Below are 13,568 nucleotides of genomic sequence, written 5' to 3' on the forward strand. Positions count from 1 at the left end.
TCGCACAAGAACTGAACAACGTAGTTCGGCTAGAAATTCGTTTATTGAACGATGGTCTTGAATGGCCGAGGAACTCGGCAGCGAACGATGTAATAGCCGGCGCGTCACATACAATTTTGGCGAAAGATGTTGTTCGCACGCGCGTTTCTCCCGTTCTTTCTTTCGACGCTTCTAATTCGACGGCAACGAGATCAGATTGTCGCGAGAGGCCTAAACGGCAGCGAAATAGTCGAATTACGATGTAACGAGCGTTTAATACTTGACTTGCTTCGATCGAACTGAACTTGCTAACACGAATCGAGCACGCGGCGGCCTCACACCGAGGAACGAACCGAGGTTGCCGAGAATCAACGACGACGCCGATCTTTCTCGAACCCGCGACTTCGCGTTTATTCCGGCGTCGTATAACCGCCACGAGGCGGCCACGCGGCCCCCGCTGTCCGACCGGATTCTTACTTTTCGGCAACGAAAGTACAATTAAGCACGAGGGACGTACGTTTCCCTGATGAGCTTTCCCACGAATATCGGCCGTCTGGAATGTCGTTGATTCTCGCGACGCGAATACAGAACCCTACGACGCGCTACCCGAGCCAACACGATAAATCACCATTATTTATTATTAGGAAAGCCTGATCTGAAGATGTCGGCAGCGATTCAATGTGCCCCTTTTCTGGTTGCAGTCGCAAAAGTACTCTAGTATTTAGCAATCGTTAACAGGTCTACTCTCTACACGATTCAATGAATCAGTGATTTTCGGCACGCGGTGGCCCGGGAACGCGTAAGCCGAGCGTCCCCCACTTCTCGTAGTCTTTCTTTCTCGCGCGACGCTTCGGCCTATCGCCAATTAGGATTTCTGCGTCAACGAATCCTACGCTGCGACGGCTGGCTCCTGATGTCCAGCGACGTATCCGGCATCGATCTCTCTGATTGGTCGCTTCTTGCTGAGACAATCGACGTAGGCCAATCCGGTTGCGGTACAAGCTTCTTCCCGGTTGAGGCGACGACAGGGTAAAGTGGATGGACGTCTTGTTACCGCGTGCCCTCGTCGGCGCCTCCAGGTTGGTTGTCCTGGGCCCTTTCGATTCTGCCGTCTCCTGGTGCAAGAATACGTCCTGGCCGGCTTCTAGCTGTTTTTCCCTTATAGTACCGTTGCGTCGGCGGTTGGATACGGCTCTGGAATTCTGCGTCGCGCAATTGACGCGACGTTCAAAAAATATGGGAACTTCGTCCCTGGGGCTCGCACGTGCCCTGGGAGAGCGCTCGCAGCGGCCCTTATCGTGTTCTGCTTTACCAAAGGGTGGCCCGATCTTTCGCTAGTTGGTTCAGAGTGGTGTAGGCAATTTTGCCACGTCACAGCACTAATAATAATTGCCATATCCCTTGTACTGCTGCACAAATCACAACAATCAGGTAATACAATCACTAGACTGCGGATTTCATACGTTTGTAGCAAACATGAGTAGGTGCATTTTAAGACAGTAGAGAGATTAAAATAATTTCAAAACACCAATGTATTATCTTAAAATGCTTAAAATGATCACAGTAAGAATCAAATATCTGTCTGGCTCCTGTCCCTTGTAATAGCGGCAGCCAACATTCATTTTGCATAAAGATTCGCAGTCTAGTGATTAGTTTAAATATCACTATCAAAAACACAGCTAATAGCAACCGTTAGCTTTGAATTGACAAGTCTTTGGAGATGTTCTCTCTACCGCGGCTCGAACGACACTGATTTTCCGCAAGATTTTTCTAAAGAATTTAGGAAGGGCATTTAGACTGTCGAAATTCGAAATGCACGCTGTAGCACGAGAACGACGGGGCGGTTGGACGAAAAACAGCATACGAGAAGGACCGCTTTAAGACTTATGGCAATCACATGTTTAGTTTTTCCTGTAGATTGGTTCGCAGAGTCGATGGGTAACCGTTCGAAAACGTCGTCTGTCCTTCTTTTAGAAAGTTTTTTAAGGAAGGTATAGGACAATAGGGATGCTCTCTACGCTGACCTGATATTTTTACCCCTTGCTGGGTAAAAGGACGGATGACGTTTTCGAACAGTTACCCATCGACTCTGCGTACCAACCTGCAGGAAAAACTAAACATATGTTTGCCACGAAGCTTACAGCGGTCCTTCTCGCATTCTGTTTTTCGTCTAACCGTCCCGTCGTTCTCGTGCTACAGCGTGCATTTCGAATTTCGACACTCTAAATGCCCTTCCTAAATTCTTTAGAAAAATCTTGCGGAAAATCAGTGTCGTTCGAGCCGCGGTAGAGAGAACATCTCCAAAGACTTGTCAATTCAAAGCTAACGGTTGCTATTAGCTGTGTTTTTGATAGTGATATTTAAACTAATCACTAGACTGCGAATCTTTATGCAAAATGAATGTTGGCTGCCGCTATTACAAGGGACAGGAGCCAGACAGATATTTGATTCTTACTGTGATCATTTTAAGCATTTTAAGATAATACATTGGTGTTTTGAAATTATTTTAATCTCTCTACTGTCTTAAAATGCACCTACTCATGTTTGCTACAAACGTATGAAATCCGCAGTCTAGTGATTGCATTACCTGATTGTTGTGATTTGTGCAGCAGTACAAGGGATATGGCAATTATTATTAGTGCATAACTGTGTTGACAAATGTGAACAGTGATTGTGAGTATGGAAAAATTTCAAGGCATCTGTTTGAAATAAACATACGAATTATTTATCGATTCGAAAGTGAAAGTGAAATTCTGGATCGTCGACTTGACCGCGCATCCCTTAGGCCTTCTACCACCGGCTGTGCAGTTCGTCGACCTGGCCGTACGTCCCTTGGCTTTCGGTACTGCCGTGTACCTGAAGACATCTGTGCAGTTCGTCACCGAGTGACCCAGTGACACACATTTCGAAGCAGCAAATGGATTTACGGCTGAATACGTGAGTTTTTAACTCAATCAGTTTCTGCTTCTTCTCTTTTTTTACGATTATCTCGTAAACTAAAGCCGATCGCCAAAAAGTCTAAAGAGAAATGTTGTTCAGAATCATGGTCTTGACAACGTATCCAAAGCTCATCGAAATCGGAGAGGATTCACATTATCGAGAAACTCTTGTTCGTTGCGATGTCACGGCGTACCACCGACACTCGCTTGCCGGCGCGGCGCGGCGCGGCGGGCCAGGGCGCGCTCTGATTGGTCCGTGTTTTTCGTTAATAACTCCTAAACAAAGCCGCAGTTGACATTGGTGCAAATGAAAATGTCTCTTAGAATGGTCTCAGGAACCACCCCCTTTCGGGATTTTCACGAATTTTGAGACACCCTGTATATTACATGGGTGATTATTAAAAGCTCATGTGGAAGCTCCAGTATTTGGTTCTATAATTTTAGCAGCTATTTTATTAAAGTTAGGTACTTATGGGATGTTACAAATGATAATAATTTTTATGCTTTTATTTATAAAATTAAAATTTTACATTATTATTGTAAGGTTATTAGGTAGGGTAATCTTGAGTGGGGTATGTTTGCGTCAAATAGATATAAAAATTTTAGTAGCTTATTCATCAGTTGTTCATATAGGGGTATTAATTAGAAGAATATTAACTTTATTTAAAATTAGAGTAGTAGAAGGATGCTTTATTATAGTAGCTCATGGGGTATGTTCGTCAAGATTATTTTTTTTGGTTAATATTTGTTATCGAGAAACTAATAGACGATTAATGTTACTTAATAAGGGTATAATAAATTTTATACCTATAAAATAAGAATAATATGATTTTTAATATGGATTTCTAATATATCAGCTCCTTTGTCATTAAATTTAATTGGAGAGATTATATTATTGATTGGGTTAATAATATGAATAGAGTATATAATATTTTTACTTACCTTATTTTGTTTTTTGGGGGTTATTTATTCTTTATATTTATTTTGTTACTTACAGCATGGGGAGATAAATTATTATTTAAGGATTAATAGAAGAAAGATAATTGATTATATTGTATTAATTTTACATTGATTTCCATTAAATTTAATATTTTTAAATTTGATTTTTTTTTATTTAAATAGTTTAACAGAAAATATTGAATTGTGAATTCAAAGATGTTTATTTACTTTAAATTATGTATAGTTTAATTATTTATGGGGTATTTATATTATTAATGGGGACATTAATTATATTAATAGGGTTTTATATATATATATATATACAGGGTGTCTCAAAATTAGGTCCGGAGCCGAAAATGGGAGGTTCCTGAGGTCATTTCAAGCGACATTTTCCTTTGAAAAAATGTCGTCCGCGGCTTCGTTAACGAGTTATTAACGAAAAACACGGACCAATCAGAGCGCGAGCTAGACGCGTGCAGCCCGGCGCGCCGGCAACCGAGTGTCGGTGGCACGCCGCGATGTCGCAATGAACAAAAGTTTCTCGATGATGTGAATCCTCGCCAATTTCGATAAGCTTTGGATATGTTGTCAATACCATGATTCTGAACAACATTTCCCTTTACAGTTTCTGTCGATCGGCTTTAGTTTACGATATTATTGTAAAAATTTGTAATTGTAAATCGATCGATGTACTATTTTCTATCCGATTTCGATAAGCTTTGGATATGTTGTCAATACCATGATTCTGAACAACATTTCCCTTTACGGTTTTTGTCGGTCGGCTTTAGTTTACGATATTATTGTAAAAATTTGTAATTGTAAATCGATCGATGTATTGTACATAATATCTCCTCGCCGATTTCGATGAGCTTTATTTCAAAGGAAAAAGATATTTGAAACATCGAATTTATAACATATTTCAAAGTCATCGAAATCGGTGAGGACCCACATCATCGGCAACTTTACCCGAACGATAGAAGAAGCACAACCTTATTGAATTAAAAACTCACTTATTCAGCCGTAAATCCATTTGACTACCACATACAACCACCACACTTTCACATAATTGTTGAACTCGTAGCACACTTTTATAACTCGTATCGATATCGAACGAAATTACTTACTCCGACGCGGAAAGAGTTCGATGCTCTTCGCGATGCCGCGCGAAACTGTGCTCTCCCAGCGTACAATGTATTCGATGAAGGCGTCGTTTAAAACAAATGAAATCGTTTCCAAGGAGATATTGATTTTTCGAGAACCATATGGCATTGATTTTTCGAGAATCATATGATTCTCGAAAACACCGATTCTTGACGAACGAACGATGCCATGGACGAGATATCTCGTGTATCCTTATGCACACACCGCTAGATCACGTATACGTATGCGAGGACTGCAAGGGTCCGGGATAGGGATTGCAATCCCGCGATGCGGGATCCCGCGTCATTAGTCCAGTCTACGAAAAATCGTTGAGGAAAATGGAAGGAACACAATTTTCAACTTTGGGACTTTGTTTGGACTAGTTAGAAGGTAAACATACTAAAAGTCCCCACTCCTAGGAGGTGAGCGGGTGCAGGGGGCACGTAGAAGATCCCTTTTTCGGTTTTCCGCTTATATTTCGGAAACTATGTGCCCCCTGCACCCCGCTCACCTCCTAGGAGTGGGGACTTTTAGTATGTTTACCTCCTAACTAGTCCAAACAAAGTCCCAAAATTAAAAATTGTGTTCCTTCCATTTTCCTCAACGATTTTTCGTTGACTGGACTAATGACGCGGGATTGCAATCCCTAGTCCGGGATTAGACTTCTAATTTCTCAATAATGCAAAGACGGGGTTTTTTAGTAGTCAAAATCGCTAGACGAAAGATCAATCTAGGATGCGATCATTCTCAAAAGTCCTATTTTTACGATTACGAGCAATGGTTTTGCAATATTCGGCTGGATGTTGTCCGTCGAAGAGGCTAGAACGCCGCACAGTGGGACCTTTCGTCCAAATCGGAGACAAAATCAAAGAACTTTCGGTAGAAATGAGATATGTAGAGCGATGAAATATTTTTTAAATTAAAGCTGAAACTTTGCAGAACACGGGAAAAATAGGGAGATTATGGTAAGAACGTTTTTTAACGTTGAGAAAATTCGTTTTACGTTTTAGAGCAAAGTGTGCTACGAGTTCAACAATTATGTGAAAGTGTGGTGGTTGTATGTGGTAGTCAAATGGATTTACGGCTGAATAAGTGAGTTTTTAATTCAATAAGTTTGTGCTTCTTCTATCGTTCGGGTAAAGTTGCCGATGATGTGGGTCCTCACCGATTTCGATGACTTTGAAATATGTTATAAATTCGATGTTTCAAATATCTTTTTCCTTTGAAATAAAGCTCATCGAAATCGGCGAGGAGATATTATGTACAATACATCGATCGATTTACAATTACAAATTTTTACAATAATATCGTAAACTAAAGCCGACCGACAAAAACCGTAAAGGGAAATGTTGTTCAGAATCATGGTATTGACAACATATCCAAAGCTTATCGAAATCGGATAGAAAATAGTACATCGATCGATTTACAATTACAAATTTTTACAATAATATCGTAAACTAAAGCCGATCGACAGAAACTGTAAAGGGAAATGTTGTTCAGAATCATGGTATTGACAACATATCCAAAGCTTATCGAAATCGGATAGGAAATAGTACATCGATCGATTTACAATTACAAATTTTTACAATAATATCATAAACTAAAGCTGATCGACAGAAACTGTAAAGGGAAATGTTGTTCAGAATCATGGTATTGACAACATATCCAAAGCTTATCGAAATTGGCGAGGATTCACATCATCGAGAAACTTTTGTTCATTGCGACATCGCGGCGTGCCACCGACACTCGGTTGCCGGCGCGCCGGGCTGCACGCGTCTAGCTCGCGCTCTGATTGGTCCGTGTTTTTCGTTAATAACTCATTAACGAAGCCGCGGACGACATTTTTTCAAAGGAAAATGTCGCTTGAAATGACCTCAGGAACCTTCCATTTTCGGCTCCGGACCTAATTTTGAGACACCCTGTATATGTTCGGCGTCGACCGACGGTCGGAGGCGCCTGACGCTGGAACCGCTCAGTAATGAGCGCGCGAGGACGGCAATGAAAAGGATCGTGAGAATGAGGGAGAGAGATTCGTTTCAGAGTGAGGTTCACACTGCACTTTATTGAAAAATGGAGAGATCAACAATCGCCGACGAATCGCAATTCGGAAATCTTGCTCGTGCGATATTTCTGCCTTTGAATCGCGACGGAAATCTTGTACGACTCCTTGATGAGGGTCGCCGCGAACGGAGATCTTCACCGCGTTCGGAGGAAAATCTTGAAGCGGGCAGACGCACTGATCGCGACGCGAAAGAATAAGGCTCGAAGGCGACTCAAAAGGAACTTCGAAGTAAAGTTGCGAGATAGAAAGCGCAGTGATTGTCGCAAACACACAGAACGTACAGAAAATAGATCGAGAAGCTTGATTCGGAGAACTGAGAATCGAACAGACAGGCGCCGTCGAAGGAGGGCCTTTAAATATTCTCCGAAACGGCAGGCGGGGTCGCACGCGATTGGTTCCGGATCGATCGCGTGATCCGGGAAGACGACGGTTCAAGATTCGAATAGTGGAGATTTGCCGGTGATGGGAGCTGACAAACCGTAGCCTCGCGCTACGGTTACGCACGATCGCTACGCGACTCTAAACAGGGTTGAAAAAAGAGCAGAGCGAACGGGGCTCGACGGTTGGCGTGCCGACCGGCAAATTCACAATTCGAATCTTGAACAATATATAATCAACGCGCGCGGCAGCGCGCGCACCAAGTTCCCCTCCCGCCACCTCTAAGCTGCCGAGTAGTTATTCTCGTACGATAGTTTTGCGCTTTTTAGCCATATTGCCACCGCCGCTGCCGCTCTCCCCGGTAACCTAGGTCAACCAAAATTTTTATTTGAGCTAGATATAATATCAACTAACTCTCATGTAAAAAGCAACTTTCTACCTAGCCTGGAACCTGAGATAAAAATACCCCAAAAACGCATAATTCTTGGAATATATATAGGAGGATGATGATGATGATGATGATGATGATGATGATGATGATGATCATGTTAATTCTAACCCACTTCCAGACAAGCTAGAAACTTGAAATTTTGGAATCAGGTTTCTTTTATATCCAAACCAACTGGAAAAATCGAAAATCCCGAAAAAATTTTTTTTTTTCGAAAAACCCGACAAAATTTTTTTTTTTCTTAAAATCAAAATACCACCTACGTCATGTGGTTGGGCATACCGTATATGCTTTGGGTTAAAGCCTTTCGAAAATTTCGTTATTTTTGCGATAGGACGCACCGTTCCCGAGATACAGCCACGTGCGTGTTTTAAGTGAGATGCATCATGCTATTTTCTGCAAATTAACTTCCGTCTATGAATCCTCCGAATATCTGGTCATTTCTTACAAAAATAACATGATATCCAAACCAAAACACTTCGTGTAAAGGTTGACCAAGTTCCCCGGCCCATCCACTTCAGTGATATGAAGGATGGACCAAGTTCCTCTCGCCTATCAAAGTTGTGATACGATGGATGGACCAAGTTCCTCTCGCCTATAAGGGCTGTGATATCGGGAAGGACCAATTCCCAGAGGCCAATGATTGTTGTATTCAAACTTTACAACCTACGGAACTTGGCGTCTGCGCTGGCAATAGTATTTTGAATTGCAAGAGAAAAATTTATATCCGGATACGGCGCAGAAGGAGACGATACTGCAGGAGACGCAGCAACGGCAGATTTAAAAAAATTCGTAAGATTTTTGCTTGAGCAGTTGGGAATCCGGATATAAATTTTTCTCTTGCAATTCAAAATACTATTGCCAGCGCAGACGCCAAGTTCCGTAGGTTGTAAAGTTTGAATACAACAATCATTGGCCTCTGGGAATTGGTCCTTCCCGATATCACAGCCCTTATAGGCGAGAGGAACTTGGTCCATCCATCGTATCACAACTTTGATAGGCGAGAGGAACTTGGTCCATCCTTCATATCACTGAAGTGGATGGGCCGGGGAACTTGGTCAACCTTTACACGAAGTGTTTTGGTTTGGATTTAATATTAGTGTTAGAGTGGATAATTTTTATAAATAGAAGAATAAGATTTAATTACATAATTTATTTATATAGATTATATAGGGTTATTATATATAAGAGTAGTTTTAATTATTTCTTTTATTATTATAATTTATAGGATGGATTATATAAAAGGGGATGTTTATATTAATCGATTTAAATTTTTATTAATTTTATTTATTATTTCAATATGTTTAATAATTATAAGTCCTAATATTTTAAGAATCTTATTAGGTTGAGATGGGTTAGGATTAATTTCTTACTGTCTAGTAATTTATTATCAAAATATAAGAGCCCACAATTCTGGGATATTAACAATTCTTTGTAATCGGTTAGGGGATGTAGGGCTATTATTATTAATTAGAATAAGATCATATTTAGGTTCGTGAAATTTAATGTTATATAATTTAAGATTTATTATATTATTATATATATTAATTTCAATTATTACTAAAAGAGCTCAAATACCATTTTCTGGCTGGTTACCTGCTGCTATGACTGCCCCTACTCCTATCTCTTCTTTAGTTCATTCTTCTACTTTAGTTACTGCGGGGGTTTATTTATTAATTCGTTATAATAAGTTTTTATTAATAGGAATAAAGAGAGGTATATTATTATTATTTCTAGGGTGTTACGGATTGGACGGGATAAGAACACTCACAGAATTTGGACGAGCACACTTTATTCCCGTCTTGCGGTTAGTCGCGACAAAACACTTTATACAAACTATGTACAGATCTCTAGCCAAATTGTAAAGTTGACTAGAGCGAATAAAGAACAGAACAATGTACTTTTGTGAGACTTAATGATTAACAGCAGCGTAGCTGAGAATTTAGCGAGATTCGAATCGAACTAGCCGAGAAAACCGGGTGCAACGACGCGCGACGTTTTCGTACCGATGCTAATTAACGATTGATCTAGATCGACCAGCAGCGAGAAGTTCTCTCTCACCGTCGGAGCGATGACTTTGCGATACGAACCGCTGGGCCAATAGAAACTGTATTAGCCCAGTCGATAATCGATCCGACGGCGATAGCCTATAGCGCGGCGCGCTGCTAATCGATCATCGATCCTCGCGATGTCGCAAGGATCAGCCAATACGCGGGCTGCGTGGTGGATCGCGCGTCACGATCCTACGACACGCGTGGCCAATACCAAACATACCGCCCGCCTCGTCATTCATTGACGAAATTGAGAAGGATGAATGGGTCGGAAACGCGCGGCGTAGTAACCGAAGCTATAAACAATGAGACGCGAGTGACTAAATGGAAAATGTACAGTGATGAGTATTGACGAGAAGAGTACAATTCATATGAAGTTGGACAATGAGGTGAGTGAAAACTACTCTATTTCACTGGGCGACGAATGTAAAGTAGTGTGTGTACCTATTAGTGAAATGCTTAACCTACAATTAAGCAGTGTGTTCGACATTTCGCAGGTGCGAATCGGGAGCACCACGTGGTAAGCCTGCCTCGGGGACCCCTCCAGCATTCGTCTCAGCATCGTCGGTGTCAGCAGAGGCTTAATTTGTGAACCGGACGAAGAAATTGAGACTTGGCAGTGCGGGCTGTAGCGACTCGAAGGAAAGCGTCTGGCCCCGGGTGCACGAGTATCACGCGAACGAGAGGCCCTTAGGTAGGCGGAAGAATTAATCACTTTCGAGAAGACAGAGGACTCCGGCTTTGATTCGTGTCTTGTACTTGTGCCGTTTGCCTCGAGTTTGACGAGAGTTTAATACTCCCGAGACCAGAGCTTCCAAAAATGTTGTATCTGCTGGATTGATTGCCACCGAGATAAACGAGATGATGGAAGGTCCTCGAGGCTGGGCTCGGGGCTAGCAGTGAGCGGTTCCCCGATCAAGTGGTACCCAGGCGTTAGAGTTACTGGATCCTCGGAGTCGTCTGTGAACGTGAGTACAAGTTTAAAGAGACAGCAAGCTTCGATACCAGTCAGGAGCGTGGTCAGCTCCTCGAAGTACCGTAACTGCTCTTCGATGATCCTGCGTAGGTGGTGCTTGGCTGCATTGATGGCAGCTTTACAGCTTTCTTCAAAGAGTGAAGAGGAAGTGAGATTCGATTTCCAGGAGAGGCCTTCCCTGGAGTTCCGCTGACCACGATCCTGCCTGGATCGAAGGTGCGTAGGTGCAGCATAATAGTTTCCAGATCTGCAAGAGAAGACGTGATTAGCGCTAACTGGAGAATTTTCGATTTTAGGTTGGGCAGTTTGCCCCTTCCAGAGTAAACAAAGGTGCCACGAACGATACAGAATTTTACCGACTGACGACAGCGGAGGATCCTGCACTCCTGGCGTGGCGTTGCCAGGGGAGGTTGTGTCCCCCCATGCAGGCGTCGGTTGTGGGCAGCTTCGACCCACAACTTAGCTACAGGGGATACGTACAACAGAGATGTTCCGCCGAGCGCAGCGGGCTCGGGGAATCCAGAATTCCGGAGAAGGGTAGCTGTAATGTTCCGACAACGGTCAGAGCGAGAGAGACAGTTGAGGCCGAAGTAGCAGTGAAAGATGAGCGAGTCCCATCTGCCGACTCCTTTCAGCTCGGAGGTGAAGTAGCCATCCAGAGGACTCCTGGAGTGGGAGGCCCACGCGTAATGTGGAAGCCCGCCCGTCCTGCGGATCAAGCACTCTGATGGAAGACGGCTATGGCTCCAGCGATTCTGTAATAGAGTTGCAAAAGGAGTTTGTGTCCCCCCATGCTGGCATCGTTTGTGGGCAGCTTCGACCCACAACTTAGCCGGAGGGGATACATGAAGTAGATATGTTCCGCCGAGCGCAGCTAGCTCGGGGAACCCAGAATTCCAGAGTGTTGATGATGCGGTGATTGGAAAGCAGTCAGAGGAATAGAGCCCCGGCAGAGATGTTCCGTCGAGCGCAACTGGCTCGGGGAACGCAGAGTTCCAGCGAGAAGTGGTGACCTGACCGCATTCAGAGGAGTAGAGCCCCGGTAGAGATGTTCCGTCGAGCGCAGCGGGCTCGAGGAACGCAGAGTCCCAGTGAGAAGTGTTAATCTGACTGTAGTCAGATGAATAGAGTCCCGGTAGGGATGTTCCGTCGAGCGCAGCGGGCTCGAGGAACGCAGAGTTCCAGCGAGATGTGGAAGCGGTGCATCGACAGCAGTCCGAGGAAGAAAACCAGTTGCTGCCAAAGAAGGAGGTGGAAATCCTGTCCGGACGACTCCTGCAGCGGGATGCCCACTTGCGACGTGGAGTCCCGCCCGCCATGAGGAGCTCTTGAAGCTCCTGCGACTTAGGTCCAGCCTCAGGATGTGTTTCCGCTTCGGGCAGAAGATCAGCAACGTCGTTGACCCTCCTGGAGAAGCGAGAGCCACGTGGGTGGTGACGCTCCTCCACCTTGCCGAGTTGGTACTGGCATCTGGTTGCAAGGTACGGTGCATAAACTAGACCACGAGTGATAGTGCTCACCTCGTAATCCCAGAATTTTAATTTCAGCTCAAGTCTCCTTCCGATCAGCTGCCAGTTTGGACCATCAGGATGACCGTGTATTGCTTGGTACATCCTGTCGGTCAGTGTTGCAGATTGGGCTTGCGTCCAAAGCCTGCGATTGTGGTAGAGATGGCTCAGTTTTTCCCAAACCACTTGGAAGTCGGATGAATGCGGTTCAACGTGAGTGATGAGAGTAGCGGCGTCGCCTTGCAAACATTTCTTCAAATAATGAAGACGTTCCAGTGAGGACAGCGATGGGTCACTTGCGACAAGGGAAGTAAACAGTTCGCGAAATGCTGGCCAGTCCTTGATGTGACCCGCGAACGTTGGAAGTGAAGATGTTGACAGCGCAGCGCATGACCTTCCAGAGTTAGCGTCGACGACCGGTGAATTTGAAGTCGCCGACTTCGTAACGGTCGCCGCAGCCTTGAGTTCGTCGATCAAGTCTTGTAAAGATTCGATCTGCTCGACGTAATTCAGTCGAGTAGTGCCGAATTCATCGTTCAGGAGATAAGGGCTCTTCTTCAGGGTAGCATCAGTTTGAGAGGCTGCTCTGATTTCGGAATCACCCTTGCAGTAGTCATCCCAGAGTTCTGCAATGCTGTCTCGACAAGCATGAAGTGTTCCCAGCGTGATGTTAGCCTTCCCTCTCCTCTTCAAGTTGACCAGAACGCGGGAGAGTCGTTGCGCGACAAGTCGTTGATTTCCGATCGACCTTTGCGTGACCGTCTCGCCGACCGTTGCGTTTGAATTTGTAGATTCTCTAACGGTAGCTGAGGCCCTGAGGTCCGAAATCATGTCTTGCAGCAATTCGTACTGTTCCATGTGGATCTGTTGCACATCGTCGTACTCGTCTTCCTTGATGTACGCACTTTCTCTTAATTTCTGTTCCCTTTCAGCAGCGGCTCTGATGGCGGAATCTCCCTCTCGATAATCAGACCATAATTCTTGGAGGGTAGTCAGGCCAGCTTGCAGGAATCCCAGCGAAATGTTGGCCTTTCCCCGTTTTTTGATGGTTGAAACGAGTCTGGAAATCCGTTGGCCGATGAGCTGCTGATTACTGACAAGGTCAGCCATTGTTTTTGATTCGCGATTTCAAACGCACAACGGTTAAA

The 13,568-nt window shown here is 44.0% G+C and overlaps 1 pseudogene; it reads left to right on the top strand.

Annotated features, from left to right (window-relative positions):
- The first annotated feature begins 1,524 nt into the window (after window positions 1-1,524).
- On the top strand, window positions 1,525-3,834 carry LOC143217685 (NADH-ubiquinone oxidoreductase chain 4 pseudogene; annotated as a pseudogene).
- The last annotated feature ends 9,734 nt before the right edge of the window (window positions 3,835-13,568 follow it).

This window comes from Lasioglossum baleicum, chromosome 17, assembly GCF_051020765.1.
Source record: "Lasioglossum baleicum chromosome 17, iyLasBale1, whole genome shotgun sequence".
In the NCBI taxonomy this organism is placed as follows: Eukaryota; Metazoa; Arthropoda; class Insecta; order Hymenoptera; family Halictidae; genus Lasioglossum; species Lasioglossum baleicum.